This window comes from Dermacentor variabilis, chromosome 1 (assembly GCF_050947875.1).
Source record: "Dermacentor variabilis isolate Ectoservices chromosome 1, ASM5094787v1, whole genome shotgun sequence".
In the NCBI taxonomy this organism is placed as follows: Eukaryota; Metazoa; Arthropoda; class Arachnida; order Ixodida; family Ixodidae; genus Dermacentor; species Dermacentor variabilis.
In genome coordinates this window covers 261,775,788-261,800,581 of record NC_134568.1, presented here as the reverse complement: position 1 = coordinate 261,800,581, position 24,794 = coordinate 261,775,788, and positions in this window count along the sequence as shown.

The following is a 24,794-nucleotide window of genomic DNA, read 5'->3' as shown; positions in this document are numbered from 1 at the left end:
TGTACTGAGATGACATCTGCTTTCCTCGAAAACTTAAAAATGAAATTATGGGGCTTTAGGTGCCAAAACCCCGATCTGATTATGAGGCACGCCGTGGTGGGGGACTTCGGAAATTTAGACCACCTGGCAGGCACGTACCCAGGATATTTTGGGGAGAGGGGCCCAACTCCAGGTAACTTTTCTATGCAAATGAGGGCGGGGGGTGACCTTTACTATTACAAATGTGGATAATGCCCACCATTCGGCATAAAGACACGTAAACCGGAAAATAGAAATTAAATAAAGTGTATCTCACAGGTACGCCGTTGAGATACACCTCTCCTTTCCTTGTCAAAAAAGGAACCACATCAAATGGACTCGTGCAGGAAAGAAGCCCAGGAAGAACACTCCCAAGAACAAGTAAACAAGCGAAAGTGTAAAATAAAGATTTCTAGTAGCGTTTTTGAATTAGCTCTGAAAGAACTCTAGAGGAATACATATTTGCGGAACAACCACAGTCATTTGGGATCCCTCGTTTACTGCTCTGCCAAGTTAAGTGCCAAACGGACTCGTTTTGTTATATGGGAAGTTCCGTAACGATGCGTGGCCGCCAGCCCCATACAACCGCATAGAGCGCAGGGCGCCGCGGTTCTGGACGTACTGCGCCCACCGTTGAAAGTTAGAAAAACACCCACATATGCTCACTAGAAAAGTGGCTACGTCAGGCGGCTCGGCTGATAACTGTGGAAGCTTCATTCAAAATACGCAGAAGTATTCTCCACTTCCGGCGGCGTTATCACTACTTCCTTTTTAAATAAGGATGAAGTTGATCCATAAATAATTTCGCAAACAACAGTTATATTTGTGAATTGTCGCTTTTCATTTCTGTTTGGCTGTTGCCTCGGCTCACTGCCTTAGTAGATCGCTTAATTTCTCAACTCCTTGCGAATCTCGTTTCCAGTTGCCAACTTTGTATGAAAAGTGCTGTATACTTAGGGAAAAACCAGACGAGGTAACGGGTGACAGTCATATTGCTTATGGGTTTAACGGTTGTTGCAGGGTCTGATGATGGACGCTGTTTCGCCTGATCTTATTTTCCAACCTTATCTGAACCATATCACGGGTGTGTGGTTCCGAGGATCTGCCAGCGTTGCGGTGAGCCGTCACTCGAGGAAATAATGAAGTAAAAGGAAACCTTAAACGCAACTGGCGTTGTCTCCGGCCGCAGCTCGTTCCACGAGCATACAGACCAGCTGAGTACGAGCCGAATCCCTTTCCTGGTCCCTGGATCAGTCTAAACAAAGAAGGTGGAACTAACGAGTCAACAGCGATGCGCGTGACCGTTGAAGAGATGGTGACAACTGAACGCATCTTGAGTTAAACGCGCTGACACCAAATCGATCAGAAAACTGGTCTTCACACCCCAGGAGAGGCCGATAACTACTGCCATCCAAAAAGAGTGAAAAAAGCAACAAAATGTTGACAGCCGAATAGCTGTCAAGTCTGAAGATTGATTTGGCGACGCTTTAGGAATGTGTAAGGAGTGGTGTCGTTGGCGGGGAAGTGGGGGGGGGGGGCTGTATGCCGAATAATTTCGGGGGGGTGGGGGGGTTCTTTAACCTGGGGTTCTTTAACGTGCACCTAAATCTAAGTACACGGATGTTTTCGCATTTCGCCCACGTCGAAATGCGACCGCCGTGGCCGGGAGCTCGAAAACTTACGCACTCAACTCTCAGACCGTTTTGATTCCTTTCTTTCTTTTTTGTTTCTTTTTTTTTCGCGATGGGTTATTATCGAGCGCCACAACAAAGAATGGTTTCTGATTTTTCGGGAGACATCCTTTAAAACGCCGCATATTGAAGTAATCGTTAATTCCATCCTTTTCCCGGCATCATTTAAGACGAGGGAGGCATGTAAAAACGACCATTTACTGATATTCCATACGCCAAAGAACACCGTGTAGTTCAAATTCATTCGGAGGGTTCCAGTGGCTGCGGCGTCCGTCATAGTCCACAGCGGCATCGGGACGTTGTGAACCTGCAGTTGTACGGTGATGCTATGAATGAAATCACGCACGTTAAGATGCAATTTCACAAAACGATTATACTCTAAATAAGGTATTTTGCATAGAATAACACCCTATTTAAAGGCGTGATTTACAGCACTGTAATCATGTAATTGCAAAAATGCACGCTTCTTGAAGAAAGAAAACGTACGCAAAAAGGTCGTTACACCTACAAAGGAGCACCATAAGAACTGTCACAACAGTTACTAAATAAACAATAATGTAAGAAAAGTTTCTCGGCAACTTGTGCCCGTGTACAAAAGTAACGCCCCACTCTAAAGATTTTTACACCTTTATAAATAAAGGGGGTGCAGTGGTGCCATGCCTAACACCTTCACGATTAAGAGGTAAGATCTAATCGTTAGGGGGTACCAATGACGGTATCTTCTTTGCAGAGTATTTTTAGCTAGTAAACATTATTACAGCTGTGACAGACGACACTGAAAGCGCATTAAATAAATTTTCAAAGATATCGCTGTCGAATTCTCCCCTCGGATATTTCGGTGCGCCCAACGTTGACAGAATTATTACGCAGTTTTCAACCACGTTTTTTCTCGTTGCAGGCCTAGTTTAAGCTCCGTTGTCTTGCGCTATTAAATTTCTTTAAAGCGCTGACAGTTGATGTGTTACCCATGGGACAAGCAAACACGCTGAAGCGTTGTCAAGTCGGGGGTCCGTGCGGCCAACGAAGTTTCCATGGATGGTGCCGTGCCAGGTGCCGGGAAAAGGGTTGCGAGCGACGTTTAAGAGAATGAAAAAAAAGTATTATATTCAAAAAAGGTACATGGTTGTGTTTTACAATACGGCTCCAACTATCGGAGCACACTATGGTAGCGTCTTTGCATGTCCGAGTGTCTCACTGTTTTCCGAGCGTCCCCCTCCGCCCAGTCGTCTGGATCCGCTTTTATGCCCTGCGTCCTCACTGCCCAGTCACCTCCCCCAATCCGGTGTCAGGAGACCGATGGCGTCAGGAGGTCGGTTGCCCTTTTCCTCCGAAGCGAGCTTGGTCAGAAATACCAAGACCTCTTGGTAGGTCGGCTCGGACTGGACTGCATAACTGCAAGGGGACAAGCTCCAAGGAGCGACCGTTGTCAGCCACACACAATGCCTCAAGAACCACGTCCACGCCACTCTCATCGCCAGACTACGAATTCAAAACAAAAAATTAAATATCTGTCAACCCCTTGTCGCGAAAAGAGTATAACGCGGGCCTCTTTGCTTTCTTTCGGGGAATTTCGTGGGCTCCTCGATGCGGGGGAAGGCTTTGTACCGGCCGCCACCGCCACACCTGAGACGTCACTACGCGCACATGATGCGTCGTCTTCCCACGCTCGGCTGTCAAAAGCTGATTAGTTATGGTCAGAGTGCTTTTGTGTACGGAGTGTTGACGCGACCATTTCTTGGCCCCTTAAACTCTGACGCTTATTGGATGATGTCGGTCTGCCTGATTGGTCGGAGTAACGAAATGGCCCATTGGTGGAGAAATGTGTCCCTTGGATGCTGTGTAAACTTATTTAAGGAAGAGTTCGAGTAGTTTTTGAGTGAGCAAGTAGACAGCAGCGGACGGCGCAACTTCATCACGGAAGACCAGGCCGGTCAGGCAGGCCGACGACGACGGGTATGATATCGTTCTGTTTGTCGATATTTTTTATAGTATAAACTTAAGGTAAAATACCAAGTGAATAAACCTAGTTGTTGGAATGTCGTCGTATCTGCGGATTTGGACTTGCCCCTGTCAGAGCGCATCCCCATTCATCTTCGTCTCCCGGGTGAGCTGATGCGTCTGATATCTAACGGCTGCGTCACTTCGCTACACCCTTACCGAAAAGAAAACCCTTAAACACAAGGTTCACGTTGATTCGGACAAGTACCCAGAAACTTCCAATTATGTTTCCTCTCGAATAGACACAAACGGGTTTACGTAATCAAGCTAAGCAATCATGAATTAGAGCTTCCTCAGGTCAGGAAGGCGAAGGGAGAATTGGCCTTGATTACCTCATATCTGCAACACTTAGCACCATATAGACACATGATCAATACATAACGCCAAATTGCGAAATCCACAAAGGGGAAAACCATCTGAAAACGTTATCACGTTCCTAAATTGGCTCTGAAGGTCTCACTTTTTTCCGCTTTTCTTCTAACGCACTTCTAAATGATACTAATACGACGCAGCGTGAACAGAATAAATCACCAAATCCCACCAATAATAACAATACTTCCCAAATTTTTTTTTTCGCGTTATCCAAAACAAGTCGCAATTAAACTTAAGTTGAGGCTGTTTATCTTCAGCGTTCGTCTCCGTGTAAGAAAAGAAACTAAACACTGACGCTTTCCTCACTCCAGCGTTCAGCTGTCAGGTTTTCATGGATGTAATGAAACTAACTAAAACAAAATCTGCCATACCACGAGCAGAAGCGACGAACGATGCGTTCTGTCTAACAAAAGTTCCTCAAACTTAGAGGTTCCAAACTGTTAATGTCGTCGAAGAAATTAAAGCTCATGAACGCAATCTACAAAACGTGCCTCCAAAAGCCCTCCTGCCAAATCAAACATGACTCGTTATGAACTCCCGCTAAAGCATAACTTATCACCTTGCGCAACTTGTGCGTGACCTTCCCAACTGTATATAACACTGACCCTGTCTACCTTGCACTTCTACACGTGTCGTCACGTAAACTTTCCACTTCAAACTACGGAACTAACCTGAGCCGAAAATGCTAATAACAAAAAAAAAGAGTGTGGTATTCCTTAGTCATTGTCAAGCGTTCAGCGCGCAACTAATCTCCTACAAACTGAATACAAAAGAACAAAACAATTTGCAATGCTTCTTCCTGATTTTTTTTTTGCAGGCCTTAAGAAGTTAATCCGTTCAGACGAGCTCGAGAGATCCTCATATATATATATATATATATATATATATATATATTACTCAATGGTCCTCATTCATTTTTTGCACTTCCTCCACAGCACAATGTCACCTGCAAACCGATCGTTGTTGGATATTCGTCGTTGATCCTTACTTCTAATCCTTTTCAGCTTGAATATACTTCTTCTAAGCATACATTGAATAGCGTTAGAGAGATTGCGTTTCCCCGCCTGACCGCTTTCTTGATAGGTATTTTTCCACTTTTATTGTGGAGAATTAAGGTAGTTGTCTAGTCTTTTTATATATTTGCCAATATATTCATGTATGCATCCTGTACACCCTGATTGCGCTAGGCCTCCCTGCGTTCATAGCCAACGTGCATGGCCTTTCAATGGCCTACGATTTGGCTTTGCTGCGTGAAGTGAACACGCAGAAGCCCTTCCCGGATCATGCACGGTGGGAATGAGTAGCAAAAATAGGAACTTTGTTTTTGAGAAAGTGTTCAGTGTGCACTGTTTGCGCGAAAGGCTCGTCATCCTGTTGGCGCAGTTCGTCGCAAATGACCGTGCTAGCCTCAGTAAGCGAGTACCCAGTTTTTATTTTTCTCGCTATGATTCGTGTATTGCATCCGTATTAAAAGTACAGTCTCTTAAAGGCCTAAACGTTCGACGTAGCATGAATGCGCCCACACGGTACATCACGTTCGCGAGATCAGCAGCTTCTATAGACCTTTGCACTGAGGCTTCCCCGGGCGGCACCATATTTGGACTACTGGCGCCGCCTAGCGTCTGCTTGGCGGCGATGCCATACTGGACTGTCGTTGCTCAGCCTCAGCCGGCTCAGCGCTGCTGTTGCATCAACAAACAGATCTAAAACACATTGGTTGTTAACTACATCTGTGTATCTCCGTATCTTCGGCCTTCACAGAGTCGTCTTGGCACTTTCTTGCTATTCTCACCAGTGTCGAGAGGCATCGGCTACGCATCGAGACGGAAACTTTCCTGCTGGCAGCGGCCGTACGACAGCACGCGACTGCCGGATGGCGCCGGGAAGCGTCAGCGCAGCAGCTGCTTTCACCCATGATTCTCCATGTCTTAAGTCTCTTCAGCATCGTTTTAACGCGACAGCGTTAAGGAGCTCGTGTCGCAGAAAAGCCGGTGTCTTCGGTGTCGGCGGCGTTAGCCGTTAGCGAAAAATCCCGGAAGGCACTTCATAAATAAAAACAACTTGCAAGATGGGCTGGGTGGGAATTGAACCAGGGTCTCCGGAGCGTGAGGCGGACACGCTACCACTCAGCCATGAGTTCGATCTTTCAAAGTGGAACAAAAACGCCTCTAGTGACTGCGGTGTTGACTACAAACGTGCCGTAGAAAGTTATACTGCTGTGTATATCGGTAATTATGAGCATGTAAATTACAGAAGTCGCAGCTAAACGCGTAGCGAAGTACGTTTCCGCTACATTTCTTCTGCGCTTTCCGCACACGCAGAGCCATCTTGCGGCAAACACAGAAGACCCCCTCCTCGCAGTGTACGGCGCTGCCCCGACAGCTGACGCGCCACGCGCGCATTGGGGCTGTGCGGGGACCGGTGTGAGGCGCGTCGCCGCCCGGTTGTCCGTGCCGATCACGACGTTCCGAGACACCGAGTTCTTTGGTTCGTACCGCTTGCTCAGGCACACGTTTCGTTGCCGCTCCGAACGCTGCGTTGCTCGACGCTCACCGCGTGATTGGTGGGTGCAAAGTCCGATGCGGGGCGCCTCGTAAGTGATCGCTGCGCCGTAGCGCATTGTCTTACACACCCTGGCGGGTCGACGGGAACGCTGTCGCGTTCCACTTTTGAAGGCGAAGCTTAAGCGTCCTCCAATTTTTTTGGACCTTTAGTGCAAGTATCACCAGTGTTGAGAGGTGTCGCTTTACGCATTACGGCGAATGCTTTCCTGTTTTGAGCGGCCGTGGCTGCGAATCAGTCCGTGCGAGTGCGGAATGGCGTCGACGTCAGCCACTGTCGTCTTGCCGCCTTGAGCCCACATCGCATCAAACGGGCTCCTTCCCCTGCTTGCTCCTGTGGCCACGACGATGAGGATGTCCGCCATCTACTCCTCGAATCCCCCACATACGAGATACAAAGACAGCAGCTAGAACAAGAGCTACACTCCATCGATCCTCACCGGCCTTTCTCACTCGCAAAATTGCTGGGCCCATGGCCATCGAAAATAGCACAGCGAAAAGCATTGAACGCAATTGAACATTTTTATGAAGACACAGGCGTCCTCAACATATACTAGGCATTGCATTGAATAATCACACGATGTAACTAAAACATTCTTCTATTATTTGTAATTATTAGTGCTTGTATATTACGTGTTATACATTTTTGTTGCTGTGCATGAATTATTTTAACAGTGTAATTCTTCATCTGTTTATATGCCCATCGAAGTATACATCATGGCCGTTTGTGGGTGTGTGACTGCTTACGAACTCATTGTGGTGCAACTTGCAATTGACTTTTACGCTGTGATGTTCATAGGCGTACAGGACTGTGCTGTGGCTTTCTCGCCCTATGAAGTGATTTCTTTTCGTAATATTTTTTTTTCATTTTTCTATATTATTCTTTATATTGCTGTTTCTGCTATGAGAAAAGGAGTAGCCGTCACCATTGTAAGGTGACTACGTCTCTTTCTTTTATTTTCATTTCAATAAAAAAAAAAGAGCCAACAAGGCCAAAACTTAATTGACCTTGTTGGTTCATATTTGCATATTTATAGCCCATCTAAACATTAGGGGCTGACGATGGAGACACATACAGCACATCTTACCTACCTCGCGTATCCGAGCTGAAGCATCGGCTCTGGATTCTCAGATGTCCGCTTCCCGTCGATAAAATGAATCGAGCAGACACGCGACGACTCCGTAGGGAGGAATCCTCTACTATGTACAGCGCTAATCCAGCGATGCTTCAGTACCGCGTCGCAAGGAAACCGATACAACAGGTACATGATGCAGCCGCAGTCCTCTTGCAGAACATTGTGCGTGCTGCACTGCACTTTTCTTGCTGCATTGCGCTTCTTCTGGTTGTCCGAACAACCGTACACAGCGCAGTGCTACCCGGACGTTCGCATAGCCTGTGCGGATAAGCATAAAATCGCGAAAACGTCGTCCAGTCAATGCGGGAACTGCGCGCGTGACAGTCCAGCAAGAGATGGCAACTTTGAGACGCTAGCTACTCTCGCTACCGGAGCCTGATATCCGTTTCCCACTCTCTGGTTCGAGGCTTCCGGTGTAAAGGTCTATAGTTCGACTGATGATCCGATGCACTGGTGGACGCGACCAACGCAGTCCGACGCACCCGGCGTCTGACAATGCTCCCCACTTACATACGTAAGCATTTCGCAGTACTAAATGTCCTGACGTGACGCGAGCTCCTACGTTCCGCAAAGCGCTTGCGTGCTGCGTACGTATCGTCATCGCGCAGTACTAAAAATGTCTATTGTCTTGCTTGCGTAATCATGCAAACGGAAACTAAAATTTGCAGCTGGATATCTCGGAACACAGGCATTATAGAAGAATTCTGCCAAGTGGAACTTTGTAGAATCACAACTGCCTCTAAGTTTTCAATGCAAACATGCCCGCTTACTGCAGTCACTAAAAAGTTAATTATTCAATTCTGTTTAGTCGGCCGGCAGACGGCGACAATGATAATCTCTCGTTGTGTCCCCTTGGCCCCATAACTTATATGCATAGGTGAACTTCACATACCTCACAGCGCCTAATTTTAAGAAAACCATAAAACTTCAGTTGATCACCCTGTATATGCAAAGCTCGTCAGGCCCCAGTCACCCACCCCGGGAAAATGAAAACTCTCCGCGTATGCGCGCTTGAAATCGCAACTATTAGGGGAAGTGCGCACGCAGTGGTGCGTTATTTTCATGCACACTTTCGGAAGGCTCTGAATACAAGGGGCGCGTGACAGTGGCTGAAGCTGCGAAATACAAAATCAAAGTCGAACAACCGGCTAACTACGAAGCTGAACCACTGAACGTCATCACGTTATCGAATTGTTATCGATATCGTTATGGATATCGTTAGCGCCAAGAGAGGTAAATAGAGAAATGAAAGAAAGGCAGGTAGGCTAACCAGAAGAAAAGATCCGCTATGCTACCCTATACTTGGTGTTAGGGGCCTATAAATATAAGAACAAAATAGAGGGACAGAGACGTACACACAGAGCACATGCACACAATCACTGTTGTTCATTGTACAGAATAACAGTTAACACTTGTAGATGCTAAACTCATTGGTGCAGGTGCAGGTGCGTAAGAAGTTCAACACTGCTTTCTTAGCCCTATGCTGCGACGGCTTTTGTGAGGGGAGTATTTTAAAATGGTCCGTGCGCTTAAAACGTGTACCCCTCGAAATGGTGACGTGGTGCAGTTCTGCGTGATTTTAGTCGACATTAGCAGTGCAAAAATAACAGACCATTATCTGTATTTATTGCAGAATAAACATATTAGTCATATCAGTGGGCACGTCAGCTGGCCTCCCGTCCGGATCATGCTAAACCCGCTGCTGTTTTTTTCGCAGATTTTGCTCCTACAGACGACGGGAGGAACCGCTATTGACAAGGATTCTTCATGGCTGGTTCTTCGCGCCGCCATAGACAGCGCTTGCCCACCTGATACGCCCGGATATCGACTCACGAGGATGCCACCGCCTTCATGTTCTTCGGCGCCTGCCTTTATAAGAAGCTCATCTCTAAGGGATCACTTCAGTGGGCACGTCAGCTGGCCTCCCGTCCGGATCATGCTAAACCCGCTGCTGCTTTTTTCGCATGTCAGTAACACTTGTTCTACGACTAAAACGAGTAATCGTTGCTTAGTCCAGCTGACGTGCCCCCATAGTGTTTTATGCCTTTGTTTGTACGTGCAAAACATTTTCATTTCACTGCTCATGTTGTTTGGTGACATCGACCCCAACCCAGGCCCCACTACAGAACAGTTGCTAAAACAGCTTATTGATGGCCAAAAGAGCATTCATCAAAGATTCGACAACATCGAAGCTAAACTAAAGGAGGTCGAGGCGTCTGTGGCAATAGCGACAGAAGTGGGGGCGAAAGTTTGTTGCCTAGAGAAAGCTATACAAGACCTGGAGAGAAAACTAGTGGGTGTGGAAGAGAGAAGCCGCAGAAACAATCTTATTCTCTTTGGCATCCCTGAGTGTATAGAAGGAACAACGGCATCCCTGACAGATATCGTGGTTACTCGCTTATTTATGAACACGCTCGGTGTTCAGGTATCCTCGGTTGAGCGAATACATAGGTTTGGCAGGAAAAGGTTAAACAAACCACGACCAATAATATTGAAGCTGACTACCGAGAAAAATCCAACGTGTTGAAAAACAGCTCCAAGCTAAAGGGAAAGAACATATCCATATCGGAAGACTTTTCTGCTACCACTAGGTCAATTAGGAAGAAACTTTGGAATAGCATAGCTGACATTAGGAAAGAGGGTGGCAAAGTAAACCTCGCCTACAACAGAATTAAAACTGGCAATGATGTGTTTCAATGGGACTGTTCCAAACTGCAAAGAGTACATGCCTTCAGGGAAGCGCCCACTCGCGACCAAAGGCCATGACCCGCGAATCTCGCAACATTCTGTTGTCCTAATATAAATGCTAGAAGCACAGATACCAAAAGGGCCGGCCTTGAAAGTCTCATTATTGCACACAAACCACACTTCACCGTTATCACCGAGACATGTGGTTACAGCATTTCGAGATTACACGTACTGGCTACGGCATTTACAGAAAAGACCAAGATTCCACAGGCGGTGGCGTTCCAATAATTTTAGATGAGTCATTAACTGTGTCTCGGTTGCCTGATATTGCCGGAATCGAATGCGTTATCTTGAAGGCCAACTTGTAAAATTCGTGTTTACTTATCGGAGCCTATTATCGCCCTCCAACCGCTGAAAGCAATTTCTTTGAAAGCTTAAACGAGTTTTTGTGTGGGCACAGGAATCATTCGAGTTACATTTTGTTGGCCGGCGACTTTAATGTCCCAGATGTTAACTGGTCAGATCAATTTCCCGAGGCACTTTTTATCGATATTGTTCTGCTTCACGATCTGTCACAATTGGTCAAGCTGCCTGCTGAGTTCAGAGCGGATGTTCATCAACTATATATTTGTTCCTCACCAATTCAAAAACACTCTCTCGTGATCCAATTACCAGCATCTTTGATGTAATATCTGACCATAAAACAGTGTGCCTGACAACGAAACTTAATCCTGTATCCAAAGAGAAACGCGAAGACAGACTTGTTCCTGTGTTTGCACGTGCCAGCGATACAGATACATTAGATGCCCTGGACAATTCCTTTTCCAACTTTGTTTCTGAGTATCAAACATGTCCAGGAATTCTGGACATTCTTCTTCGGAACTGCACAGCAACGCACAAGTGTAACTCAATGGAAAATTTAAAAAAAAATTATATTTCAGATTATCGGCAGAGGGTCAAAAAGTTTCAACTGACTACAACAATAGAGTAGCCCCTTCTACCAACATATGTATTTTGGCACTTAGAAAATCGGTGGTGCGTTAAAGCAGGTAAAACAGGTCAGGCAGGGGAGGTGAAGTCCCACTACAGGAGGAAATCGTTTTGCACCCTCCCGTCAGAGGACACATTGACTTGAAGAAGCGCCGAATTCAAACCATAAAGCGGTTTATTACAGTTGGCATTGAGAAAGTAATGGTAGAGGGAGTGTTATGCAGCCTATTAGCACGTGCAGGTTTTTAAGAAGCAGCCGAGATGGTACAGAGTGGTTATGTGTGGGCATGTCTTGAGGGTGCCTGGGTACGGTTGTATGCGCGTGTGCGCTCTGCGTATGAGTGTGCGGGCGTGTGGCTCCGTATTTGCGTTTGCATGCGCGCGAGTGCGTGTATGCGTGTGTGAGCGTTCGCGGCGCGTGTGCGTGCCTGCGTGTGCGGGCGCGTATGCGCGCGCTTGCGGTGCATGTGTGGGCACGTGTGAACGTGTACGCGTGCCAACGTGTTTTGGAATTTCAGCATGCACGATTGCGAAAAAATGGGTGCGTGTTTGTGTGCGCATGGGTGCCTGTGCGTGCATATAGTGTGTGTGCGTGCGTGTGTGCCTGCGTGCGCGCGCGCGCGCGCGCGCGTGTGTGTGTGTGTGTGTGTGTGTGTGTGTGTGTGTGTGTGTGTGTGTGTGTGTGTGTGTGTGTGTGTGTGTGTGTGTGTGTGTGTGTGTGTGTGTGTGTGTGACGGATGGAGAGAGAGCACGTGCGTGTGAGGGAGAGTGTACTTGTGTGCGGGGGAGACAGGGAGAGCGTGTGTGTGCGAGGGAGAGAGAGCTTGTGCATGCGCGAGGGAGAGACTACTCTGTGCGTGTGTGTCCGTGCGAAGGGAGCGTGTGTGCGCGGGCTAGTGCCTCCGTATTTGCAAATGCTTGCACGCGAGCGCGTGTATGCGTGTGTAAGCGTTGACGGCGTGTGTGCATGCCTGCATCTGCGCATTACTGCATGTGTGTGAGCGCTTGCGTGTTTGCGGCGCATGCATGGCGACATGTGAATGTGCACGTGTGTGACCGCGCGTGTTCGTGTTTCAGCATGCATGCCTGCGGACAAAAGTGTGCGTGTTTGTGTGTGCACGTGTATCTGTGTGTGCGATGGAGAGAGCGTGTGAGTGCTTGTGAGAAAGAGAGTGTGTGCTCTTGCGAGGGAGAGACAGTGCGTGTTTTCGTGCGAGGGCGTGTGTGTTTTCAGGTGTGAGCGAATATTTTCCTCCTTACAGCTGCTCTTGGAAACAAACGCGATGCAGAGACCATTAAAACCCGTGTTTAAATCCTCGAGACAAAAACAAATGACACTGCATTTGTATCATCTCTTTCTTAAAGCGAAACCAAGAAAAAAAAAAAAGCGCCGGTGACGTCAGTATTGCCGCCTTTGGCTGGCACGGCCCCGTAAGAAGCTGCCAATCAGTTCAACTTCGTTATCTTGCTTCCGTCGGTGGCAGCGCAATGTCCTGAGGGCAATGACGCGCTAAATCTGCACTATCACTCAATCGTGTATCGTTTCTGTGACCAAGGAAGCTTTCGGCAGCGCACATTCGTTGCCACAACGAAATTTCAACTTTAAGAGGAAGCTTTAGCTCGAGTGCTCCTATCTAAATACATGTAAAAGGAGAATTCGTTTTTCTCAGCAACCACCGCACCAAATTTGACTAGGTTTGTTGCACTTAAAAGACAAACCTAAAGTCTAGTGACTGTTGGTTTCGAATTTTTGAGTTAGGTCGTCAATTTTTTATTAAAAATTGGCAAAAATCGAACATTTTCAAAAAACGAAACTATCAAGTTTACAACTCTGTAACTCAACCACTAAAAATGATAATACAATTCTGTGAATTGCATCTAATAGTACATCTAAAGCGGACAAAATTGATATGTTACACATGAATATAGAAGAATGTAATCATAGGAAAATACAACTTTTGCAAAACCGTTGTAACCAACGTAACAAATTCACGTAAGATGTAAAATGACATATTGAATATGTCCAATTTCAATGATCTCATGGATGCCGTTTACAGAACCGCAATACCAGTTCTTGATGCAGAGCTATGAATTTGTAAACTTCGTGCTTCTATTTTTTTCAAACGGTCAAATATTTGAAAATCGTTTTAAGAAAATGCAAGCACAAGAATTTAACTTTCTCTTTCAGATGCAACAAATTTCATCAAAATCGGTTCAGGGCTTATCTCAGAAAAACGTTTTTGCGTTTTACATGTATTTGAATAGGTCGCGTCGGAGTTGGGCCCGAGCTAAAGCTTCCTCTTAAGAGGTCGGCGGCGTGTCCTTATGTCGTCGAGGTAGTTTCTCCGGCGTCTTCGGCGGCGGCGGAGGATCTTCGTCAGTTAGACGAACAGCAACCGCACCTCCATCGGTTGCTGCTTTTAGTTTTCCGGATATGGGCTCGCTGACCGGCCCCGGGCTGGGCCAGTGTATGGACGGCGCTGCGGCGACAGGTAGCGGCCTGGTGACGGCGAACGGGACGGTCGTCGAGAGTTGCACTGAGTGGCGGCTAGGTAATCAGCGATGTCACGTGGGCGCTACCTAAGCTGCGGACGCGGCGTGTTGACGGCGAACCCTCTCAGTCCCAAGTCGCAGTATAGGCATCGGCGGTACACATGCCCGGCTTCTCCGCAGTGGTAGCAGAGCGGGCGGTGGTCAGGAGCGCGCCAAACGTCTGTCTTCCTCGGGTAGCTGCGCTGGGCGACGGATGGGCGTGCTGGCGGCGGCGGCGGCAGTGGTCGACGGAATTGCGGCGTTACAGAGCCCTGGCGCGGTCGTGGAGGGGGACCTTGACGGCGGGCGACGGCGGCGTAGGTCATCGCTTCTGGCTGGGGCTGCGATGATTGTGACTGTACCTCGGGAACTCCGAGCGATCGCTGGGCTTCTTCTTTGACAACTTCGGCGATTGAGGCCACTTGAGGTTGCGATGAAGGGAAGATCTTCTGAAGCTCCTCTCGTACGACTGCCCGGATGGTCTCGCGCAGGTCGTCGGTGGCCACTGATTGAACGCCGGTGTAGCTTGTTGGCTTGGTGCGTCGGTCGAATTGCCGGTTCCGCAATTCCAGTGTCTTCTCGATGTTCGTCGCCTCACGAAGAAACTGGTCGACGGTCTTCGGTGGGCTTCTTACCATTCCGGCGAAAAGTTCCTCCTTTACACCACGCATCAGTAGGCGGACTTTCTTCTCCTCTGACATTTCCGGGTCGGCGTGGCGGAACAGACGGGTCATTTCCTCAGTGAAGATCGCGATCTTCTCATTCGGCAGCTGCGCTATGGTCTCCAGTAGAGCTTGGTCTCGCTCTTTTCGCACGACGCTTGTAAATGTTTGAAGGAAGTCGCTTCGGAACAGGTCCCACGTCGTCAAGGTGGCTTCTCGATTCTCGAACCACGTCCTGGCGGCGTCCTCCAATGCGAAAAAGACATGTCGCAGCTTGTCGTCGCTTGCCCAGCTGTTAAACGTAGCGACCCTCTCATACGTTTCCAGCCAACTTTCCGGGTCCTCAAATGTGGAACCGCGGAACGTCGGTGGTTCCCTGGGCTGCTGCAGCACGATGGGGGACGCTGGGGCTGCCATTGGGGTTGCCTTCGCCACAATCTTCTTAATCTTCTCAGGTAGAAGTCCGTGCTCCGGGGGCAGCTGTTGAAGACGTCGGCTTGCTCGATGGTCCTGGACTACGTTGGTGTTCTCTTCGCGTTCCGGGCTTGAATTACGGCTTGTCGGGGGCGTCCGGTACATGCACGTAAAGCACCTCCACCAGATGTCACGTGGTGGTGACGTAGGTGAACACAGTAGCAATACTGTGAACGACAAAACTAACTTTTATTGGGCGAACCTGTGCCCACAAGACACGGTCGGCGATCGTCGAAAATCTGATCAGCGGGTCAAGCGCGTCGGCTTTTATAGATCAATGGTCGAATGTTCCAGACTAATTGCTGGGACCCGCGCGCCTTCCACAAAGTTCTACATTATTCGCGTCGCGCACGCATGCAACCAGATTGCACAAGTTTCGGTCACAGGCAGTGGATGGAACCATCGATAACGTTCCAGAAACTTCCCACACATTCAAGCGCGTCCGGCGCTGTGCCATAACTATTGTTAGGCGGCGAAACGTGTCGCCCGTTAAAGATAAGAACACGTGTCAATGTTTCTCGATTATCTGATTGATGGCATTGATCTGATCCATTGTAGACTATTCCTTCCTGAAGCCAGCCTGTTCTCTTGGTTGACTGAAGTCAAGTGTTGCGTTTAAATTTCTTTGTAAGAGTAAGGAATATCTCGAACTTTCCCCGGCTCGTTCACTAACGCCAATTTCTGAAATCCTGAGTGTCGCAAAGGTTTGCGCAATTCTCGGTATTCCTTTTGTGTATTTGTATTTCTTTATCTACGTCACAATATACTATACCTGTGTACGCGCTATTGCTACGGCGTGGGAAGAGTGAACACATGACGGTGAGAAGCTACAAAGTTATTTATTTATTTATTTATTTATTTTTTATTTATTTGTTTATTTATTTATTTGCTAAGAGATACACGCACGTACGAAAACCTCAAATGTGAGAACAAATTTTTGAAAAGCCTTTAGAGAAGGTATACGTCCAACCAAGCGTGTCATAGAGCAATAAAAAAGAATAGTGAATTAAGCAAGTTGAACACAGACACATAAACAAAGTACCTTCCAGACGCCTTCCCTTCCGTACCTGCAGGAATCCCCTGTAAATCCAAGTAGCCAGTCACAAAATCGAAAACACTGTCGCATACTTGGACTGCGACTGCATCCAAGTTTAGAAAGACGGATCTTGCAGACATGAAAGCTCTACTGTAGCGTTCTCGATCCGGGGAACGAGAGAGTGAGGGAATAAACTTTTATTCTGAGCAAGCACAGTCTGCACCCTGCTGAAGTGGGTGGCCTCGTTATTTCAGGCAGCCGCGGGCCATCTCCCGTGCCCGTCCGATCAGGATGCGCTGTCTATTCGGTTCCAGATCTGATAGCTTGGTCTCCCACTGCTCTTCGGTTAGTGCTTAGGTGTCTACGGTGCAATCTTTTTCTACACATCCCCATACTATATGGCATAGGACGTCTGGGACATCGCAGTAAGTGCAGATGTATAAATGCTAAGTAGGTGAGATTCGGTGCAATAGGATACCGTGGACGTAGCTCTTGGTTTGCAATGTCCTGAGGGCTACTGCCTCTTCCTTAGTTGAGGGTTACTGCCTCTTCCCTAGTTAGGCTAGGGTGAAGTAGTGGGCAAGTTCTTCTATCTAGCCTGTAGTGTTTCACAATATTGTTGTATTTTTTGGAAACTTTATCCGTGCTCCTTTGCGTGTCCTGTGAGAAAGCCCGGTGAACCTGAGCTCGGGTGGAGGCGTCGGCTGCCTCATTTCCTAGAAGGGACTTGTGCCCTGGAGTCCAAAAGGTGTATATATCTGGTAGGTGCTTCTTTGCCGTTAAGGCTGTGGTGCCATCTGCTAGGTTAAAATCAAACCTCTTTTACACATCGGCATCGTCTGTATAGGCCTATCACCGTCAAAACAAAGAGATGATATCAATAACAACGACAAATCATACCTGATGTCCTGCCCTCAGCATGAAATGAGGCTAAGCGATGGCTTGTTTCCTCTTTTAGTTCTTGCCATTGGAGTGGAGAGCAAGTAACAAGCGTGAACTTGGATCGAAGAGGGCGTGCGAGGGTGCATGTGAGGGACCATGGCCAGTGGTGTAAAATATAGAACATGTCTAAGGTTGCTAGTTGGGCAGCACGCGCTTTACGTTTCTTCTTATACTGTACCTTATACTTTGAACTAAACAATCGCTTATTCTGTATGTGATTTAGTTATGTCAAAGCATACGCGGGCGTGATAGCGTGGGCGGAGAGACTTCTTTTTAATCAGAACGCCAGAGGGGGCCAGACGGAGCAGACGTGCCTCACATCGGCTCCACCGAAACCCGATTTACGCCCGTTCTAATCACCGTAGGACAACAGCCAAGGTATCGATTGGACTATACTCGACGAGATCTACACCCAGACATCATTTTCAAACCGGTAGGTGAATCTTTTACCTCAATATCGAAGTTTGAAGATCCGAAGCGGGCGCAGCTGCGTCGGGTAACAAACGCGGCAAGAACGCTCACAGAAACGCACGGCGTTCGCTACGCCTAGGCGTGGTCTATGAGACCGCTGCCGCCTCAACGATAGAGAAAATGTCTGAGAAGGCATCTCAAGAGCCAACGACGGCTACCGGCACAACACCGGCACCAATGTGCTCCGCCTCAGGGCACACTCACTGAATGATTATAACGAACAATCTTCATCCACCGAGATGGAACACGAGTTCGACAAGGACCTCACCGAAACCGACCAGACAAAGGCCGACCGCACTGGCGGTAGTTGGCACATTGCGGAATCGCAAAGAGCTAAGAAACAACTTAAGAAGAACGAAAAAGGCAAGGAAGCCCCATCTCCGAAGCAACGCGTGTCACCTAGTCAGGCAAACTTCGCGAGAGGGGAACGCGACGACCACCCATATGGTGTGGCTGACAACCAAGGAAATCGCTTCCACCATCCAAAGCGCAAACCTCTGCCAGCACTACAAAAGGATGATGTAAAAATCATCATGCGTCCCACAAAGGGATTAACTATCAAAGACATACTAATACCAACCTTGGCGAGTGCCATTCTCAAGGCAAGCCAACCAATCCAAGACCATCTCTGTCGAATTCAAGATGGACCCGTGAAGCGAGAAAGAATCACAGGCATGGATTTCATCCTCCGCACTCGCCCCGGATCGAACATTATAATTCTATCGGTGAGCAGCACGGAAGTGGCCAACGTACTCCGCTGCATCACGCTACTCGAATTGAGCGGACGCGTGCACCAATTCAACACATACGTAGCTGACCCCGACAACTGCTATCGAGGTGTGGTTCATGGCATTCTTGCGGACACACCCATGGAACATTTAGTAGCCAACATGCGAGTACGGACACACGGAGTTCAAATCGAACGAGCTCGGATGCTAGGCAAGTCATCCACGGCGCTCATCACCTTCACCGGTGGCTCCCTTCCCAAATGTATTTATTACATGGGAGGAGAGATGCGACTCCATCCATACAAGCCCACTGTTCAAATATGCACGGAATGTTTCCAAGCGGGACACCGACCGGATGTGTGCCCCCACCCGATCAACATCTGCAAAAAATGAGGCCTGAAGGATCCCCCCGCCCTTGGACACGAGTGTGTGATCAAATGCGCCGTGTGCGGGGCGGCAGGCCACGAGACTGGCAGCAACCAGTGTCCACAGAAACTAAAGAACATTCGTTCCAAGAACACCAATCGTCAGTCCCGCTCACGAGAGCGAGTGGGCCAGAAGAAACTGCGATGGTTCAGCTCAGAGGACGAGGAAGAGAGTCATCGTCACAAATCCACATCTCCTAACGGCAAAAGAAGTAGGAGCCCATCCAGGGAGCTGACCAGGGCCGCACAAGCGCCAGTGCCCCCGCAACACCAGCAGTCACAAAAGCCTCAGGTGAGCTGGGCGACGGTTGTATCTCCCAATGCTCCGCAACACACACCAAACACACAGCGAGATCCCGGTAATGAAATACTTAAACAGGAAAACGCTCAGCTACGCGCACAACTTCGAGACGAGGAACGCAAACGACAGCGATCCGACGAGAAAATTAAGCAGTTAGAGGAACGCCTCACACGAAAAATACAACAGCTAGAATCAGATCGTAGACAATCGGCCACAGAACCGACGCAGATCACCTCAAATACGAACACTCTCGCACGTAGTGAACCAAAATCACCAACACCACAAACACCGAATACCGAAGCGCCACCCGCAATGGCCCAAATCCAACTATTATTGGCAGAAACCTCTAAATCACTAATGCACGAGATGATAACCCTTGTGAATCAGAAACTCCTCGATTTCCAATCACAAATGCTGGTAGAATTCGAGAAGCACAAACAACAAGTGACGGAGCAGCTAAAGACCGCAGCCAAAACCACAACCACTAAGAAATGCGCCATAGCTGTCGGCGCCGGATCGGCCAAGACCAAGACGGCCCACCGCATAATTGATACGGACGGCTCGGACACCGAGATGTCAAAAGCATAAATAACGAGTGGGAACCATGGCTACTACACTTAAAGATAAAACAAAACCAAACAACCCGGAACAATTAGAGATCTGGCAATGGAACTGTCGATCCTTCGCTAGAAAGGCGGCAGCTCTCCAGCAATTTATTAAAAGCTCTCAGGTAGCTCCGGACATAATATGCCTTCAGGAGGTTGGGCCCAAACCGGCCCGACTACAGGGCTATTATGGTCTGAGCGACCCCCAAAATCCTAAAGTTGCCACGCTGGTGAGCAAGACAATCACGGCACAAATGATATTCCTCCCCCAACGTACCGGGGAAACAAATTCCGTAACTATCAGCGTGCTACCGCGGAAAAGAGGCAAAGCACACAGCATCATAACAAACATTTACAGCCCTCCTAAAAGCAAAGGTCTGGACCTACCCCAAATTTTATCGGACACTAAAACCATAGCGGGAACCAAAGACAGGATGGTGATATTAGGCCATTTCAACGCGCCACATACAATGTGGGGCTACGCGTCCACATCCCCTAAAGGAGCCCTACTTGAGCAATCGGTTGAGAACCTCGGCATGCAGACAGCAAACCACATAGGCACGCCCACACGCACAGGTAACAGCGTGAGCAGGGACACAACACCCGATCGCGCGTACACGCTAAACATCAAAGACGCACAGTGGGCATCGCTAAACGAAAACTTGGGAAGTGATCATGATCTGATTCGTATTTCACTCTCGACCCCCAAATTACGTAAAACGATTGGCACAACGAAATTAACCGACTGGTCAAAATACAGGGAGCTCCAACGGAACCTGGACACAGCAACGACTCCCGACAACAGACAAGAATGGACAAAACTCATCCAGTCAACACACAAGGACACTACCAAAACCATAGAGCGTACGTCGGACGCCCCCGTGGTAGATCCCCCCTAGTAAACTTGTGGGACGAAAGACACAGATTAGTTAAGCGTTGGAAAAAGCAACGCCTTAACAAACAGCTACGTGCCCGCATAACACTTCTGGCGGAGGAGGCGCAACGACACGCTGACGAATTAGCGAAAACCGAGTGGGCTACGTTCTGCGGGTCCCTCTCGGGGACCTTGGGAACGGCTGGCACGTGACGCATCCTTCGTGGAATGCTTGACCCGGATAGCACACGCACGGAAAACAACAAATGACTCCAAATCATATCGGACAGTTTTCCAGGCACAGACGTGGAACTACTAGAGAAACTGAAAGAACGATACATAGGACCACCACTAAACACAGGCGCCCCAAACGAGACGCGACCATACCTTGAAAAGGCGAATTCCAAATTAGATGAACCTTTTATGCAGAAGTCTTTGAGACAGCTCAAGCAGCCGCCAAAAACTCGGCTCCTGGCCCTGATGCCATCACGAACGCGGTGCTTCGGAACCTGGATGCTAGAGTCCTGACTAAAATCACAGAAGTGTTCAACGGCGAGAGCTGGCTCAAAGGCCAATTGCCCCCGGAATGGAAGCACGCTAAAATTATCATGATCCCCAAACCTAAAAAGATCCCCTCAATAGGCGCTCTGAGGCCCATTTCTCTCACGTCCTGCCTGGGTAAACTGTACGAACGAGTACTACAAACAAGACTGCAGCGGTACCTCGAAGAAATAAGATGGTTTCCAAACACCATGATAGGGTTCCGTACGGGGCTATCCTGTCAAGACGCATTCTTACTGAGTTATAGCTAACATCGCCCGCGGAGAGGAAAGACTAGTGCTCGCACTAGACCTCAAGGGAGCATTTGATAACGTTTCGCACAAAACTATATTGGACGAACTCGAATTTACGGGATGTGGAGAACGAACGTACAACTACGTGCGGGCTTTTCTCGCCAACCGCACCGCCACGATAGGAATCGGTCAACTCGCTTCCCAAAAGTTCAATATGCCCAGTAGAGGAACACCCCAAGGGGCAATAATCTCCCCTTTGCTGTTCAATATGGCGATGTGTCGCCTGGCGCGACAGCTGAACCAAATCCCCGATTTGGGTTACACACTGTACGCAGACGACATAACGCTATGGGCAGCAAGGGGCTCTCTGGGACACATAGAACAAGTGCTACAACAAGCAGCCGAGGAAGTAGACAAATTCTCGAGGAGTAGTGTCCTCAAATGTGCCCCTGAAAAATCGCAGGTCATTCGGGTACACTCGAGGGGCTACATATCCAACGGACCTGTCAACATCGTTGTGGAAGGACACACGGTCCAAGAAGTTAAGGCGATGCGTATCATGGGTTTCTGGCTCCAAAGTAGCGGAAACGCATCCCACACCATCAAAACATTGAAAACCACCGCAAATAACATTGCGCAAATGATCCGTCGTGTAACTTATAGGAAAGTGGGCATGCAAGAACACGACACGCTGAGGCTCGTCCAAGCACTAGTAATAAGCCGAGTCACGTACGGCCTGCCATACCACTTCCTTAGTCGCGAGGATGAAAGTCAGGTCGACATCATAATAAGATCAGCATATAAAGCGGCCCTCGGACTACCCAAGGGGACGCCCACAGACCGCCTGCTAGCCTTAGGAGTACACAACACATTCGAAGAACTAAAACAAGCCACACTAATCTCCCAGAGGGAACGCTTGAGCTACACTCACGCAGGACGGGCCCTACTGACAAGGGTACGTGTTTCCCCACACCCACAATTTATCAGCGAACAGTTATTACCACTACCAACCTCAACACGAGTTCGAATAACAGTGGCACCCATACCCAAAAACATGCACCCTGAATACAATAAAGCAAGGCGAAAAGCACGGGTACAACATATTAGAACAATGTATGAAAATAATCCCACGTACAACACAATATACACAGACGCAGCTGCGTATTCGAACGTGCACTCGAACGCCAGTGATGCCCAAATGAACATCAGGAGGTACGCAGTGGCAATCGTCGACACGAAAGCACAGCAACAATTTACGGCTTCCGTTAGGGCAGGAACTCCCGCGGTTGCCGAAACTTTCGCCGTGGCAATGGCCCTCGCTCACGCGGAACGCACGCAAAAGAGCGTCACCATAATAACAGATTCACAAGAAGCATGTCGCCTTTTTCTCAAGGGCCACGTGACCAAAACATGTCACTCAATAATACCGACGAAATTCACCCATCATCACCGGATCCTATGGTGTCTAGGTCATACAGGCCTTGAGGGGAACGAACTGGCCGATTCGCTAGGCCGAGGTATTATTAACCGGGCCGACTCGACTGGGACGGTCCCAAGTAGCCACTGTAATGACCCCAATCCAACGAATGCCCGGGAGATTCTCGCTCATCAGCGTGCAACTAGAAAAAAGTACCCTCCCCCTCACCCACAACTCAGTGGAGAGGAAGCCGCCAGCTGGCGCAAAATTCAGACTGGGGTATTCCCCCACCTTAAATTACAGAATGCCATGTTCCCCACTCGCTACAGGGCCGACTGCCCGTGGTGCGGAGGCATACCAACACTACAACACATTACTTGGGATTGTGAATCACACCCGTTTGATAAAACACACCACACAATGGAGCAATGGGAGGCACAGCTAACCAGCTCAGACCTGGCGGGACAACAGTCCTTCATAAGACAGGTAAAGCTGGCGGCCGAGGCCAGCGGGGCCTTGGACTAAAGGGTCTCCGACCACTGCACGTAAATCGTTTGTCAATGAAAGTTTCTCTCTCTCTCTCTTTTTAATCAGGGTAAAAGGATAATATGTTATTCCAACCTGCTCTCAATATTCTTTCCTCCATAGCTGTGGGTACGTACCAACATAAAATTTCTCCCTATAACACCTAGAGGGAAATCTGGCGCCACCATCTATGGGAGTTTCCTAAGTGGCGCTGTGCCGTCATGGGAATGACGGTATATGTGTCTGCTAGGCTTGTGTTAGCTGGTGTTGTAAGAGGCTTCGTCTAAAACGTGGATATGGCTACACAAATAACGGGTTCTTAATGTAAAATCTTCATGAAATGTTTCGATTCATGGATATTACATCTTTACTCACCTACAATGCATTACCAATTGAAGAAAACAAGAACAGACGACAAACCGTTTCAAAGCAAGCGCGAATCTTGTCGGCTGTGCTCCAACTTTAGCGGCCCGCTGGTACCTTTTACGTATCACATAATTGTACATGCCATAACAAGTTCTCATAGTTAAACAATACATGTTTTGCGTAATAATAAAGCTAAAACAGCTTTTTACGTACTGTTCTAGGAGAAAATGAATCGTTGTGACAGATAGAACGGTGCTTGCCAGGCGCGTTTTCAAGGTGTCCTGGCTATATTCGAGAACGATGCAAATGCGAAGTCACGATATACCGACATTCCCATGCATACCACAGCGCAGCAGCGTCAGATTTCCATCTATGCGTACTAAGGAGGTTAAAGAAGACTGCTGGAGTGAAATTCGCCTGTACCGGCTTATAGGCTCGAGCGAAGCCGGCGGCGGCCATCTTACGGAGGGCAAGAAGCGGCCTGCCAAGAGCTTCGCAGCGCTCTCGCCGACATTCTCAGCGGTTTTTAAATGCTTAAGTGGTTTCAATGTTCTAATGCAACGCAGTGGGCGATGAGGCGAGCCATATTGGAAGGATCCGAGATATCCGAGTACGGGGGCATTTTTTAAATTTTTTTCTCGGCATGTGGTATGCAGCTGCCGCAAAGTGCAAAAAAATTCGTGGAATAATTAGCGTTTATTCGCCTTCGTTAATGCAGTGTATAAATTGATCAATCATGAAAGATGTCAGAAGAAAAAGCAATGAGAAACTGAAAACGTAGCATGAGAAATAGCAGTACATGCAACAAGCATCAGTATTCATTATTATCTTCATTATCATCAGGTGTTGCCGGTGTTTTATTATCCTTATTGAATAGAGGGTCTCGGAACTTCGGTGGCGGCCGTTTCCTTTCAGCCTGAAATGCAAAATTTTCCTTTATCTTGGAGCAAGGCAGTGCTAATCGGCAACCTTATTTAATTGAGAAGGATAACACTACCATGTCAACTGCTTGTACGTCAACTTTCCTAGAAACGCGCGAGATCGCTAGCACATTTTCGGATCCGCAGAGCAGCGCGTACGGCAAGACCATCCGAAACACACAAGCTGCGGCGACTGGCATGCTTTTGCCCCCCTTCCCCCCGCAAGATGGCGACGCGGCGGCTTCACTTGACGGGCGCTCCCTCCACC